This window comes from Leptodactylus fuscus, chromosome 1, assembly GCF_031893055.1.
Source record: "Leptodactylus fuscus isolate aLepFus1 chromosome 1, aLepFus1.hap2, whole genome shotgun sequence".
NCBI classification, from domain to species: domain Eukaryota; kingdom Metazoa; phylum Chordata; class Amphibia; order Anura; family Leptodactylidae; genus Leptodactylus; species Leptodactylus fuscus.
This window is the reverse complement of record NC_134265.1, coordinates 239,606,161-239,620,262: the sequence shown is the minus strand read 5'-3', so window position 1 is coordinate 239,620,262 and position 14,102 is coordinate 239,606,161. Positions and strand designations below refer to the sequence as shown.

The window sequence follows — 14,102 nt, the reverse complement described above, 5'->3', positions numbered from 1 at the left end:
GGAGAATTTTTTTGAAAAGTATGTATCATTCACATACGTATCATGTTGATCTTAAGAGTTTGACACTTTTATTTGGATTTTCTAGATTTTTGCTTAATGCCAAAACTGCAAATGTACAATCGACTTTTACCATTATTCTGTAAATATTAGCACCCCAGATGATCTATGCTGGAAATAGGATAGACACTTTGCATATTCTAGAATTACCCATAAATCCCTAATTAAAAACTCTCACTTAAAGGAGATCTATTCTTATGACATTAATTTCGATTTGGGGTACAGCATTATCTTTTAAAGAGCCTGGATAGCTCAGTCGGTAGCGCATCAGACTTTTAATCTGAGGGTCCAGGGTTCAAGTCCCTGTTCAGGCAGAGAATTGCTTTGAAAAGTATGCATTATTCACATACGTATCATCTTAATCGTAAGAGTTTGACACTTTTGTTTGCATTATCTAGCTTTTTGCTTAATGCTAACTCTGCAAATGTACAATCGACTTTTACCATTATTCTGTAACTATTAGCACCCTAGATGATCTATGCTGGAAATAGGATTAGACACTTTGCATATTCTAGAATCACCCATAAAACCATAATTGAACACTCTCTCTTAAAGGAGATCTATACACATGTACATTAATTCCGATTTGAGGAACAGCATGATTTTGGAGAGGCTGGATAGCTCAGTCGGTAGAGCATCAGACTTTTAATCTGAGGGTTCAGGGTTCAAATCCCTGTTCAGGCGGAGAATTTTTTTGAAAAGTATGTATCATTCACATACGTATCATCTTGATCGTAAGAGTTTGACACTTTTGTTTGCATTTTCTAGATTTTTGCTTAATGCCAAAACTGCAAATGTACAATCGACTTTTACCATTATTCTGTAACTATTAGCACCCTAGATGATATATGCTGGAAATAGGATCAGACACTTTGCATATTCTAGAATCACCCATGAATCACTAATTGAACACTCTCACTTAAAAGGAGATCTATTCTTATGTACATTAATTCCGATTCGGGGTACAGCATTATATCTCGGAGAGCCTGGATAGCACAGTCGGTAGCGCCTCAGACTTTTAATCTCAGGGTCCAGGGTTCAAGTCCCTGTTCAGGCGGAGAATTTCTTTGAAAAGTATGTATCATTCACATATGTATGATGTTGATCATAAGAGTTTGACACTTTTGTTTGCATTTTCTAGATTTTTGCTTAATGCCAAAACTGCAAATGTACAATCGACTTTTACCATTATTCTGTAAATATTAGCACCCCAGATGATCTATGCTGGAAATAGGATAGACACTTTCATATTCTAGAATCACCCATAAATCCCTAATTGAACACTCTCACTTAAAGGAGATCTATTCTTATGTACATTAATTCCAATTTGGGGTACAGCATTATACTTCAGAGAGCCTGGATAACTCAGTCGGTAGAGCATCAGACTTTTAATCTGAGGGTCCAGGGTTCAAGTCCCTGTTCAGGCGGAGAATTTTTTTGAAATGTATGTATCATTCACATACGTATCATGTTGATCTTAAGAGTTTGACACTTTTGTTTGGATTTTCTAGATTTTTGCTTAATGCCAAAACTGCAAATGTACAATCGAATTTTACCATTATTCTGTAACTATTAGCACCCTAGATGATCTATGCTGGAAATAGGATTAGACACTTTGCATATTCTAGAATCACCCATGAATCCCTAATTGAACACTCTCACTTAAAGGAGATGTATTCTTATGTACATCAATTCCGATTTGGGGTACAGCATTATGGTTCGGAGAGAATGGATACCTCAGTCGGTAGTGCATCAGACTTTTAATCTGAGGGTCCAGGGTTCAAGTCCCTGTTCAGGCGGAGAATTGCTTTGAAAAGTATGCATCATTCACATACATATCATCTTGATCGTAAGAGTTTGACACTTTTGTTTGGATTTTCTAGATTTTTGCTTAATGCCAAAACTGCAAATGTACAATCGACTTTTACCATTATTCTGTAACTATTAGCACCCTAGATGATCTATGCTGGAAATAGGATTAGACACTTTGCATATTCTAGAATCACCCATAAAACCATAATTGAACACTCTCTCTTAAAGCAGATCTATTCACATGTACATTAATTCCGATTTGGGGTACAGTATTATATTTTTTAGAGCCTGGATAGCTCAGTCGGTAGAGCATCAGTCTTTTAATCTGAGGGTCCAGGGTTCAAGTCTCTGTTCAGGCGGAGAATTGCTTTGAAAAGTATGCATCATTCACATACATATCATCTTGATCGTAAGAGTTTGACACTTTTGTTTGGATTTTCTAGATTTTTGCTTAATGCCAAAACTGCAAATGTACAATCGAATTTTACCATTATTCTGTAACTATTAGCACCCTAGATGATCTATGCTGGAAATAGGATTAGACACTTTGCATATTCTAGAATCACCCATAAAACCATAATTGAACACTCTCACTTAAAGGAGATGTATTCTTATGTACATTAATTCCGATTTGGGGTACAGCATTAAATTTTGGAGAACCTGGATAGCTCAGTCGGTAGAGCATCAGACTTTTAATCTGAGGGTCCAGGGTTCAGGTTCCTGTTCAGGCGAAGAGTTGCTTTGAAAAGTGTGCATCATTCTCATACGTATCATTTTGATCGTAAGAGTTTGACACTTTTGTTTGGATTTTTTAGATTTTTGCTTAATGCCAAAACTGCAAATGTACAATCGAATTTTAACATTATTCTGTAACTATTAGCACCCTAGATGATCTATGCTGGAAATAGGATTAGACACTTTGCATAATCTAGAATCACCCATAAAACCATAATTGAACACTCTCTCTTAAAGCAGATCTATTCACATGTACATTAATTCCGATTTGAGGTACAGAATTATATTCTGTAGAGCCTGGATAGCTCAGTCGGTAGTGCATCAGACTTTTAATCTGAGGGTCCAGGGTTCAAATCCCTGTTCAGGCGGAGAATTTATTTTTAAAAGTATGTATCATTCACATACGTATCATGTTGATCTTAAGAGTTTGACACTTTTGTTTGGATTTTCTAGATTTTTGCTTAATGCCAAAACTTCAAATGTACAATCTAATTTTACCATTATTCTGTAACTATTAGCACCCTAGATGATCTATGCTGGAAATAGGATTAGACACTTTGCATATCCTAGAATCACCCATAAAACCATAATTGAACAATCTCTCTTAAAGGAGATCTATTCACATGTACATTAATTTCAATATGAGGTACAGTATTAAATTTTGTATATCCTGGATAGCTCAGTCGGTAGAGCGTCAGACTTTTAATCTGAGAGTCCAGGGCTCAAGTCCCTGTTCAGGCAGAGAGTTGCTTTGAAAAGTATGCATCATTCACATACGTATGATGTTGATCATAAGAGTTTGAAACTTTTGTTCGGATTTTCTAGATTTTTGCTTAATGCCAAAACTGCAAATGTACAATCGACTTTTACCATTATTCTGTAACTATTAGCACCCTAGATGATCTATGCTGGAAATAGGATAGACACTTTGCATATTCTAGAATCACCCATAAATCCCTAATTGAACACTCTCACTTAAAGGAGATCTATTCTTATGTACATTAATTCCGATTTGGGGTACAGCGTTAAATTTTGTAGAGCCTGGATAGCTCAGTCGGTAGAGCATCAGGCTTTTAATCTGAGGGTCCAGGCTTTAAGTCCCTGTTCAGGCGGAGAATTGCTTTTAAAAGTATGCATCATTCACATACGTATGATGTTGATCATATGAGTTTGAAACTTTTGTTTGGATTTTCTAGATTTTTGCCTAATGCCAAAACTGCAAATGTACAATCTAATTTTACCATTATTCTGTAACTATTAGCACCCTAGATGACCTATGCTGGAAATAGGATTAGACACTTTGCATATTCTAGAATTACCCATAAATCCCTAAATAAAAACTCTCACTTAAAGGAGATCTATTCTTATGTACATTAATTCCAATTTGGGGTACAGCATTATATTTTGGAGAGTCTGGATAGCTCAGTCGGTAGAGCTTCAGACTTTTAATCTGAGGGTCTAGGGTTCAAGTCCCTGTTCAGGCGGAGAATTGCTTTGAAAAGTATGCATCATTCACATACGTGTCATCTTGACCTTAAGAGTTTGACACTTTTGTTTGCATTCTCTAGCTTTTTGCTTAATGCTAAAACTGCAAATGTACAATCGACTTTTACCATTATTCTGTAACTATTAGCACCCTAGATAATCTATGCTGGAAATAGGATTAGACACTTTGCATATTCTAGAATCACCCATAAAACCATAATTGAACACTCTCTTAAAGCAGATCTATTCACATGTACATTAATTCCGATTTGAGGTACAGTATGATATTTTGTAGACCCTGGATAGCTCAGTCGGTAGCGCATCAGACTTTTAATCTGAGGGTCCAGGGTTCAAGTCCCTGTTCAGGCGGAGAATTTTTTTGAAAAGTATGTATCATTCACATACGTATCATGTTGATCTTAAGAGTTTGACACTTTTATTTGGATTTTCTAGATTTTTGCTTAATGCCAAAACTGCAAATGTACAATCGACTTTTACCATTATTCTGTAAATATTAGCACCTCAGATGATCTATGCTGGAAATAGGATAGACACTTTGCATATTCTAGAATTACCCATAAATCCCTAATTAAAAACTCTCACTTAAAGGAGATCTATTCTTATGACATTAATTTCGATTTGGGGTACAGCATTATCTTTTGGAGAGCCTGGATAGCTCAGTCGGTAGCGCATCAGACTTTTAATCTGAGGGTCCAGGGTTCAAGTCCCTGTTCAGGCAGAGAATTGCTTTGAAAAGTATGCATTATTCACATACGTATCATCGTAAGAGTTTGACACTTTTGTTTGCATTATCTAGCTTTTTGCTTAATGCTAACTCTGCAAATGTACAATCGACTTTTACCATTATTCTGTAACTATTAGCACCCTAGATGATCTATGCTGGAAATAGGATTAGACACTTTGCATATTCTAGAATCACCCATAAAACCATAATTGAACACTCTCTCTTAAAGGAGATCTATACACATGTACATTAATTCCGATTTGAGGAACAGCATGATTTTGGAGAGGCTGGATAGCTCAGTCGGTAGAGCATCAGACTTTTAATCTGAGGGTTCAGGGTTCAAATCCCTGTTCAGGCGGAGAATTTTTTTGAAAAGTATGTATCATTCACATACGTATCATCTTGATCGTAAGAGTTTGACACTTTTGTTTGCATTTTCTAGATTTTTGCTTAATGCCAAAACTGCAAATGTACAATCGACTTTTACCATTATTCTGTAACTATTAGCACCCTAGATGATATATGCTGGAAATAGGATCAGACACTTTGCATATTCTAGAATCACCCATGAATCACTAATTGAACACTCTCACTTAAAAGGAGATCTATTCTTATGTACATTAATTCCGATTCGGGGTACAGCATTATATCTCGGAGAGCCTGGATAGCACAGTCGGTAGCGCCTCAGACTTTTAATCTCAGGGTCCAGGGTTCAAGTCCCTGTTCAGGCGGAGAATTTCTTTGAAAAGTATGCATCTTTCACATATGTATGATGTTGATCATAAGAGTTTGACACTTTTGTTTGGATTTTCTAGATTTTTGCTTAATGCCAAAACTGCAAATGTACAATCTAATTTTACCATTATTCTGTAACTATTAGCACCCTAGATGATCTATGCTGGAAATAGCATTAGACACTTTGCATATTCTAGAATCACCCATAAAACCATAATTGAACACTCTCTCTTAAAGGAGATCTATTCACATGTACATTAATTCCAATTTGAGGTACAGTATTATATTTTGTAGATCCTGGATAGCTCAGTCGGTAGAGCATCAGACTTTTAATCTGAGGGTCCAGGGTTCAAGTCCCTGTTCAGGCGGAGAGTTTATTTGAAAAGTATGCATCATTCTCATACGTATCATGTTGATCGTAAGAGTTTGACACTTTTGTTTGGATTTTTTAGATTTTTGCTTAATGCCAAAACTGCAAATGTACAATTGAATTTTACCATTATTCTGTAACTATTAGAACCCTAGATGATCTATGCTGGAAATAGGATTAGACACTTTGCATATTCTAGAATCACCCATAAAACCATAATTGAACACTCTCTCTTAAAGCAGATCTATACACATGTACATTAATTCCGATTTGAGGTACAGTATTATGTTTAGTAGAGCCTGGATAGCTCAGTCGGTAGAGCGTCAGACTTTTAATCTGAGGGTCCAGGGTTCAAGTCCCTGTTCAGGCGGAGAATTTTTTTGAACAGTATGTATCATTCACATACGTATCATGTTGATCTTAAGAGTTTGACACTTTTGTTTGGATTTTCTAGATTTTTGCTTAATGCCAAAACTGCAAATGTACAATCGAATTTTAACATTATTCTGTAAATATTAGCACCCCAGATGATCTATGCTGGAAATAGGATAGACACTTTGCATATTCTAGAATCACCCATAAATCCCTAATTGAACACTCTCACTTAAAGGAGATCTATTCTTATGTACATTAATTCCGATTTGGGGTACAGCATTATATTTCGGAGAGTCTGGATAGCTCAGTCGGTAGAGCATCAGACTTTTAATCTGAGGGTCCAGGGTTCAAGTCCCTGTTCAGTCGGAGAGTTGCTTTGAAAAGTATGCATCATTCACATACATATCATGTTGATTGTAAGAGTCTGACACTTTTGTTTGGATTTTTTAGATTTTTGCTTAATGCCAAAACTTCAAATGTACAATCTAATTTTACCATTATTCTGTAACTATTAGCACCCTAGATGATCTATGCTGGAAATAGGATTAGACACTTTGCATATCTTAGAATTACCCATAAAACCATAATTGAACAATCTCTCTTAAAGGAGATCTATTCACATAAGATAAGATAAGATAATCCTTTAATAGTCCCACATTGAGGAAATTTCAGCGTGTTACAGCAGCATAGTAATACAGATACAGGATAATACAGAGTAATATATTACAGACGTAGACACAGATAAGCTGAGAAGAGAAGATATACTAGGAGTCCATGGCAGCTAAGGAAAAAAATAAAAAATAAAAAAAATAAAAACAGAAGAAAAAGAGGAAGACCTCATGGTCATCGTCATAATCATTTAGTTCTCTGTGCGGAGTGATCTTCGTTTGGTCTGATGTAGATTATACAGCCTGGTTGCGGTTGGAAGGAAGGACTTGCGATAGCGCTCCTTCTCACACTTGGGGTGAAGCAGACGGTCGCTTACAGTGCTGCCAAGTCCCATCAGGGTCCCATACATGGGGTGGGATTTGTTCTCCCGCATGGAGGTCACCACAGACAGTATCCTTCTGTCACCCACCACCTGTACTGGGTCCAGGGGGTTCCCCAGGACAGAGCTGGCCCTCCTGATCAGCCTGTCAAGTCTATTTCTGTCCCTGGTTGATATACTGCTTCCCCAGCAGGCCACACCGAAAAAGGTGGCTGAGGCAACCACAGAGTTGAAGAAGGCCCTAAGAAGTGTCCCCCGGACTCCGAAGGCCCTCAGCCTCCTGAGCAGGTAGAGTCTGCTGTGGCCCTTTTTGTGCAGCGCCTCCAGGTGATCAGCCCAGTCTAGTTTATTGTTGAGGAGCACGCCCAGGTACTTATAGGTCCTGACTATCTCAATACATGTTCCTTGGATCTCCTCCGGGGTCGGAGCACCTCTCCGTTTACTAAAGTCCACCACCATCTCCTTGGTCTTCCCAGCATTAATCCTGAGCTGGTTCTGCTGGCACCATTCAACAAAATCCTGGTTTAAGTCTCTGTATTCCCTATCGTCGCCATCAGTGATAAGGCCAACTATAGCAGAGTCATCGGAGTACTTCTGTAAGTAACAGCTGGATGAGTTGTGCCTGAAGTCAGCAGTGTACAGTGTGAAGAGGAATGGGGCAAGAACTGTACCTTGTGGTGCCCCCGTACTACAGATCACAGTGTCAGACACACAGTCCTGGGCTCTCACATACTGAGGGCGGTTTGTCAGGTAGTCTAGGATCCAGTTGGACAGGTGATGGTCCACACCACCAAGGTTCAGCTTCTCCCTCAGTAGCCCTGGCTGAATGGTGTTGAAAGCACTAGAGAAATCAAAGAACATTATTCTCACAGTGTTCCCAGGTTTCTCCAGGTGAGAGAGAGCTCTATGAAGAAGGTGGATGATGGCATCATCTACCCCAATGCCTGGCCGGTAGGCAAACTGGAGGGGGTCCAGAGCGGAGCTCACTAGGGGGCGTAGGTGTGTCAGGACCAGTCTCTCTAGGACCTTCATCAGGTGTGATGTCAGTGCTACTGGTCGGTAGTCATTGTAGCCCATCGGGTTGGGTTTCTTTGGGACTGGTACCACGCAAGATGTTTTCCACAGTTGAGGTACTACTCCCAGATTCAGGCTCATATTGTACATGTGCGTTATAATACCACACAGCTGGTCACTGCACATTTTAAGAACTCTTGCGCTTATACCATCAGGTCCCCCCGCTTTGTTCGCTCTAATATTCTTCATTTCCTTACACACCTGAGACTCCTGCAGAATCAGATAGTTAGATTGCAGTTGACCGCAGTTCGGTGGGGGTTGGGTCTTGGTGTGTGAGGGGAGGGCGGTTGGCTGACATGCTGGTGGAGGGAGCATTTGCTTGGAGTCGAATCTATTGAAGAATAGATTAAGCACGTTAAGCCACTTCCTGTCCCCTACTGTTCGGTGCGCTGTCTTTTCCTTGTGTCCTGAAATTGCCTTAAGGCTGTCCCACACCTCAGAGATTCTACCCTCCCCCATCTGTAGCTCCATCTTCTGCCTGTAGTTGGCTTTCCCTTCTCTGATCAATTGTCTTAGCTGTTTCTGAACCGCCCCCAGGCCATCTTTGTCCCCAGACCTAAAAATTCTCTTTTTTTGCTTGAGGAGAGTTTTAATCTCAGAGTTAATCCATGGTTTGTTATTGGAGAAACACCTCACCTTCCTAGTTGGTACCATGCTGTCCACACAGAAATTAATGTAGTCCGTTATGCAATGTGTGAGTCCCTCAATGTCCTCTGGAAATGAGTCTTGAAACTCTTCACATAAAGTTATATCAAAGCAGTCCCTTAGAGACTCAACACTTCCCTCTGACCAAATCTTCACGGTATGGGTAACCGCCGGTTCTCTGTGCACCAGTGGAATGTATGTGGGTCGCAGATGTACCAGGTTGTGATCTGATCTGCCTAGGGGTGGTAGGGCAGATGAGTTATATGCATCCCTTACATTGGCAAAGAGCAAGTCCAGCGTCTTGTTGTCTCTTGTATGGCAGGTTACATACTGTGTGAAGCCTGGTAGAGTGGATGCTGAGACATGGTTGAAGTCTCCAGACACTAGGAGCAGAGAATGGGGGTGAGATGATTGCACCTCACTCACAACAGCATGGAGGACTTCACAGGCAGCGTCAGCTTTAGCAGAGGGGGGGACATATGCAGCTAGTACGATAACATGTGATAGTTCCCTTGGCAGGTAAAAAGGTCTCATGCTCACGGCTAGCAGTTCAATATCCTTTCCACACAATTGTTTCTTAACCACAATATGTCCTGGATTACACCATCTCTCATTGACAAATATTGCAATCCCTCCGCCAATTCGCTTACCGCTCTCCAGTGTTCAGTCCGCCCGAAGAAGTTTGAAGCCCTCCACGGAGGCAAGTATGTCCGGAGTGATTTCAGTAAGCCAAGTCTCTGTAAACAGCATCATACCGCACTCACGAAAACTCCTGTTGATGTCTGGTCAGTGCTGTCAGTTCATCCATCTTATTCACAATTAATCTCACATTCCCCATAATGATGGACGGGATCACATGCTTTTTGGATTTTTTTCTTTCGCGTCTCAGTATGCCGGCTCGTTTTCCACTTTTTCCTTCCACGTTCCATGTACATTAATTCCAATTTGAGGTACAGCATTAAATTTTGTAGATCCTGGATAGCTCAGTCCGTAGAGCATCAGACTTTTAATCTGAGGGTCCAGGGTTCAAGTCCCTGTTCAGGCGGAGAGTTGCTTTGAAAAGTATGCATCATTCACATACGTATGATGTTGATCATACGAGTTTGATACTTTTGTTTGGAGTTTCTAGATTTTTGCTTAATGCCATAACTGCAAATGTACAATCGAATTTTACCATTATTCTGTAAATATTAGCACCCCAGATAATCTATGCTGGAAATAGGATAGACAATTTGCATATTCTAGAATCACCCATAAATCCCTTATTGAACACTCTCACTTAAAGGAGATCTATTCTTATGTACATTAATTCCGATTTGGGGTACAACATTACATTTTGGAGAGCCTGGATAGCTCAGTCGGTAGAACATCAGACTTTTAATCTGAGGGTCCAGGGTTCAAGTCCCTGTTCAGGCGGAGAGTTGATTTGAAAAGTGTGCATCATTCACATACGTATCATGTTGATTGTAAGAGTTTGACACTTTTGTTTGGATTTTTTAGATTTTTGCTTAATGCCAAAACTGCAAATGTACAATCGACTTTTACCATTATTCTGTAACTATTAGCACCCTAGATGATCTATGCTGGAAATAGGATTAGACACTTTGCATATCCTAGAATCACCCATAAAACCATAATTGAACGATCTCTCTTAAAGGAGCTCTATTCACATGTACATTAATTCCAATTTGAGGTACAGTATTATATTCTGTAGAGTCTAGATAGCTCAGTCTTTTAATCTGAGGGTCCAGGGTTCAAGTCCCTGTTCAGGCGGAGAATTGCTTTGAAAATTATGCATCATTCACATACGTATGATGTTGATCTTAAGAGTATCATAAGAGTTTGACACTTTTGTTTGGATTTTCTAGATTTTTGCTTAATGCCAAAACTGCAAATGTACAATCGAATTTTACCATTATTCTGTAACTATTAGCACCCTAGATGATCTATGCTGGAAATAGGATTAGACACTTTGCATATTATAGAATCACCCATGAATCCCTAATTGAACACTCTCACTTAAAGGAGATGTATTCTAATGTACATTAATTCCAATTTGGGGTACAGCATTATATTTCGGAGAGCCTGGATAGCTCAGTCGGTAGAGCATCAGACTTTTAATCTGAGGGTCCAGGGTTCAAGTTCCTGTTCAGGCAGGGAGTTGCTTTGAAAAGTGTGCCTCGTTCTCATGCGTATCATGTTGATCGTGAGAGTTTGACACTTTTTTTTGGATTTTTTAGATTTTTGCTTAATGCCAAAACTGGAAATGTACAATCGAATTTTAACATTATTCTGTAACTATTAGAACCCTAGATGATCTATGCTGGAAATAGGATTAGACACTTTGCATATTCTAGAATCACCCATAAATCCCTAATTGAACACTCTCACTTAAAGGAGATGTATTCTTATGAACATTAATTACGATTTGCGGTACAGCATTATGTGTCGGAGAGCCTGGATAGCTAAGTCGGTAGAGCATCAGACTTTTAATCTGAGGGTCCAGGGTTCAGGTTCCTGTTCAGGTGGAGAGTTGCTTTGAAAAGTGTGCATCATTCTCATACGTATCATGTTGATAGTAAGAGTTTTACACAGTTTTTTTTTTCATTTTTTAGATTTTTGCTTAATGCCAAAACTGCAAATGTACAATCTAATTTTACCATTATTCTGTAACTATTAGCACCCTAGATGATCTATGCTGGAAATAGGATTAGACACTTTGCATATTCTAGAATCACCCATAAAACCATAATTGAACACTCTCTCTTAAAGGAGATCTATTCACATGTACATTAATTGCGATTTGAGGTACAGCATTATTTTGGAGAGCCTGGATAGCTCAGTCGGTAGAGCATCAGACTTTTAATCTGAGGGTCCAGGGTTCAAGTCCCTGTTCAGGCAGAGAGTTGCTTTGAAAAGTATGCATCATTCACATACGAATCATGTTGATTGTAAGAGTTTGACAGTTTTGTTTGTATTTTCTAGATTTTTGCTTAATGCCAAAACTGCAAATGTACAATCTAATTTTACCATTATTCTGTAACTATTAGCACCCTAGATTATCTATGCTGGAAATAGGATCAGACACTTTGCATATTCTAGAATCACCCATGAATCCCTAATTGAACACCCTCACTTAAAGGAGATGTATTCTTATGTACATTAATTCCGATTTGGTTTACAGCATTATGTTTTGGAGAGCCTGGATAGCTCAGTCGGTAGAGTATCAGACTTTTAATCTGAGGGTCCAGGGTTCAGGTTCCTGTTCAGGCGGAGAGTTGCTTTGAAAAGTGGGCATCATTCTCTTACGTATCATGTTGATCGTAAGAGTTTGACACTTTTGTTTGGATTTTTTAGATTTTTGCTTAATGCCAAAACTGCAAATGTACAATCTAATTTTACCATTATTCTGTAACTATTAGCACCCTAGATGATCTATGCTGGAAATAGGATTAGACACTTTGCATATCCTAGAATCACCCATAAAACCATAATTGAACAATCTCTCTTAAAGAAGATCTATTCACATGTACATTAATTCCAATTTGAGGTACAGTATTATATTCTGTAGAGCCTGGATAGCTCAGTCGGTAGAGCATCAGACTTTTAATCTGAGGGTCCAGGGTTCAGGTTCCTGTTCAGGCGGAGAGTTGCTTTGAAAAGTGTGCATTATTCTCATATGTATCATGTTGATAGTAAGAGTTTGACACTTTTGTTTGGATTTTTTAGATTTTTGCTTAATGCCAAAACTGCAAATGTACAATCTAATTTTACCATTATTCTGTAACTATTAGCACCCTAGATTATCTATGCTGGAAATAGGATCAGACACTTTGCATATTCTAGAATCACCCATGAATCCCTAATTGAACACCCTCACTTAAAGGAGATGTATTCTTATGTACATTAATTCCGATTTGGTTTACAGCATTATGTTTCGGAGAGCCTGGATAGCTCAGTCGGTAGAGTATCAGACTTTTAATCTGAGGGTCCAGGGTTCAGATTCCTGTTCAGGCGGAGAGTTGCTTTGAAAAGTGTGCATCATTCTCTTACGTATCATGTTGATCGTAAGAGTTTGACACTTTTGTTTGGATTTTTTAGATTTTTGCTTAATGCCAAAACTGCAAATGTACAATCTAATTTTACCATTATTCTGTAACTATTAACACCCTAGATGATCTATGCTGGAAATAGCATTAGACACTTTGCATATTCTAGAATCACCCATAAAACCATAATTGAACACTCTCTCTTAAAGGAGATCTATTCACATGTACATTAATTCCGATTTGAGGTACAGTATTACATTTTATAGACCCTGGATAGCTCAGTCGGTAGAGTATCAGACTTTTAATCTGAGGGTCCAGAGTTCAAGTCCCTGTGCAGGCGCAGAGTTGCTTTGAAAAGTATGCATCATTCACATACATATCATGTTGATTGTAAGAGTTTAACACTTTTGTTTGGATTTTTTAGATTTTTGCTTAATGCCAAAACTTCAAATGTACAATCTAATTTTACCATTATTCTGTAACTATTAGCACCCTAGATGATCTATGCTGGAAATAGGATTAGACACTTTGCATATCCTAGAATCACCCATAAAACCATAATTGAACAATCTCTCTTAAAGGAGATCTATTCACATGTACATTAATTCCAATTAGAGGTACAGTACTATATTTTGTAGAGCTTTGATAGCTCAGTCAGTAGAGCATCAGAAGTTTAATCTGAGGGTACAGGGTTCAAGTCCCTGTTCAGGCAGAGAATTGCTTTGAAAAGTTTACAACTTTCACATATGTATGATGTTGATCATAAGAGTTTGACACTTTTGTCTGGATTTTCTAGATTTTTGCTTAATGCCAAAACTGCAAATGTACAATCTAATTTTACCATTATTCTGTAACTATTAGCACCCTAGATGATCTATGCTGGAAATAGGATTAGACACTTTGAATATCCTAGAATCACCCAGGAGATCTATTCTTATGTATATTAATTCTGATTCGGGATACATCACTATATTTCAGAGATCCTGGATAGCTCAGTCGGTAGAGCATCAGACATTTAATATGAGGGTCCAG

The 14,102-nt window shown here is 38.6% G+C and overlaps 2 non-coding genes across 2 annotated transcripts; both read left to right on the top strand.

Annotated features, from left to right (window-relative positions):
* The first annotated feature begins 6,236 nt into the window (after window positions 1–6,236).
* TRNAK-UUU (transfer RNA lysine (anticodon UUU)) lies at window positions 6,237–6,309 on the top strand. The gene has a single exon. It is a non-coding gene; the product is annotated as a tRNA-Lys (tRNA).
* A 5,540-nt stretch (window positions 6,310–11,849) lies between these two features.
* TRNAK-UUU (transfer RNA lysine (anticodon UUU)) lies at window positions 11,850–11,922 on the top strand. The gene has a single exon. It is a non-coding gene; the product is annotated as a tRNA-Lys (tRNA).
* Window positions 11,923–14,102: the final 2,180 nt, after the last annotated feature.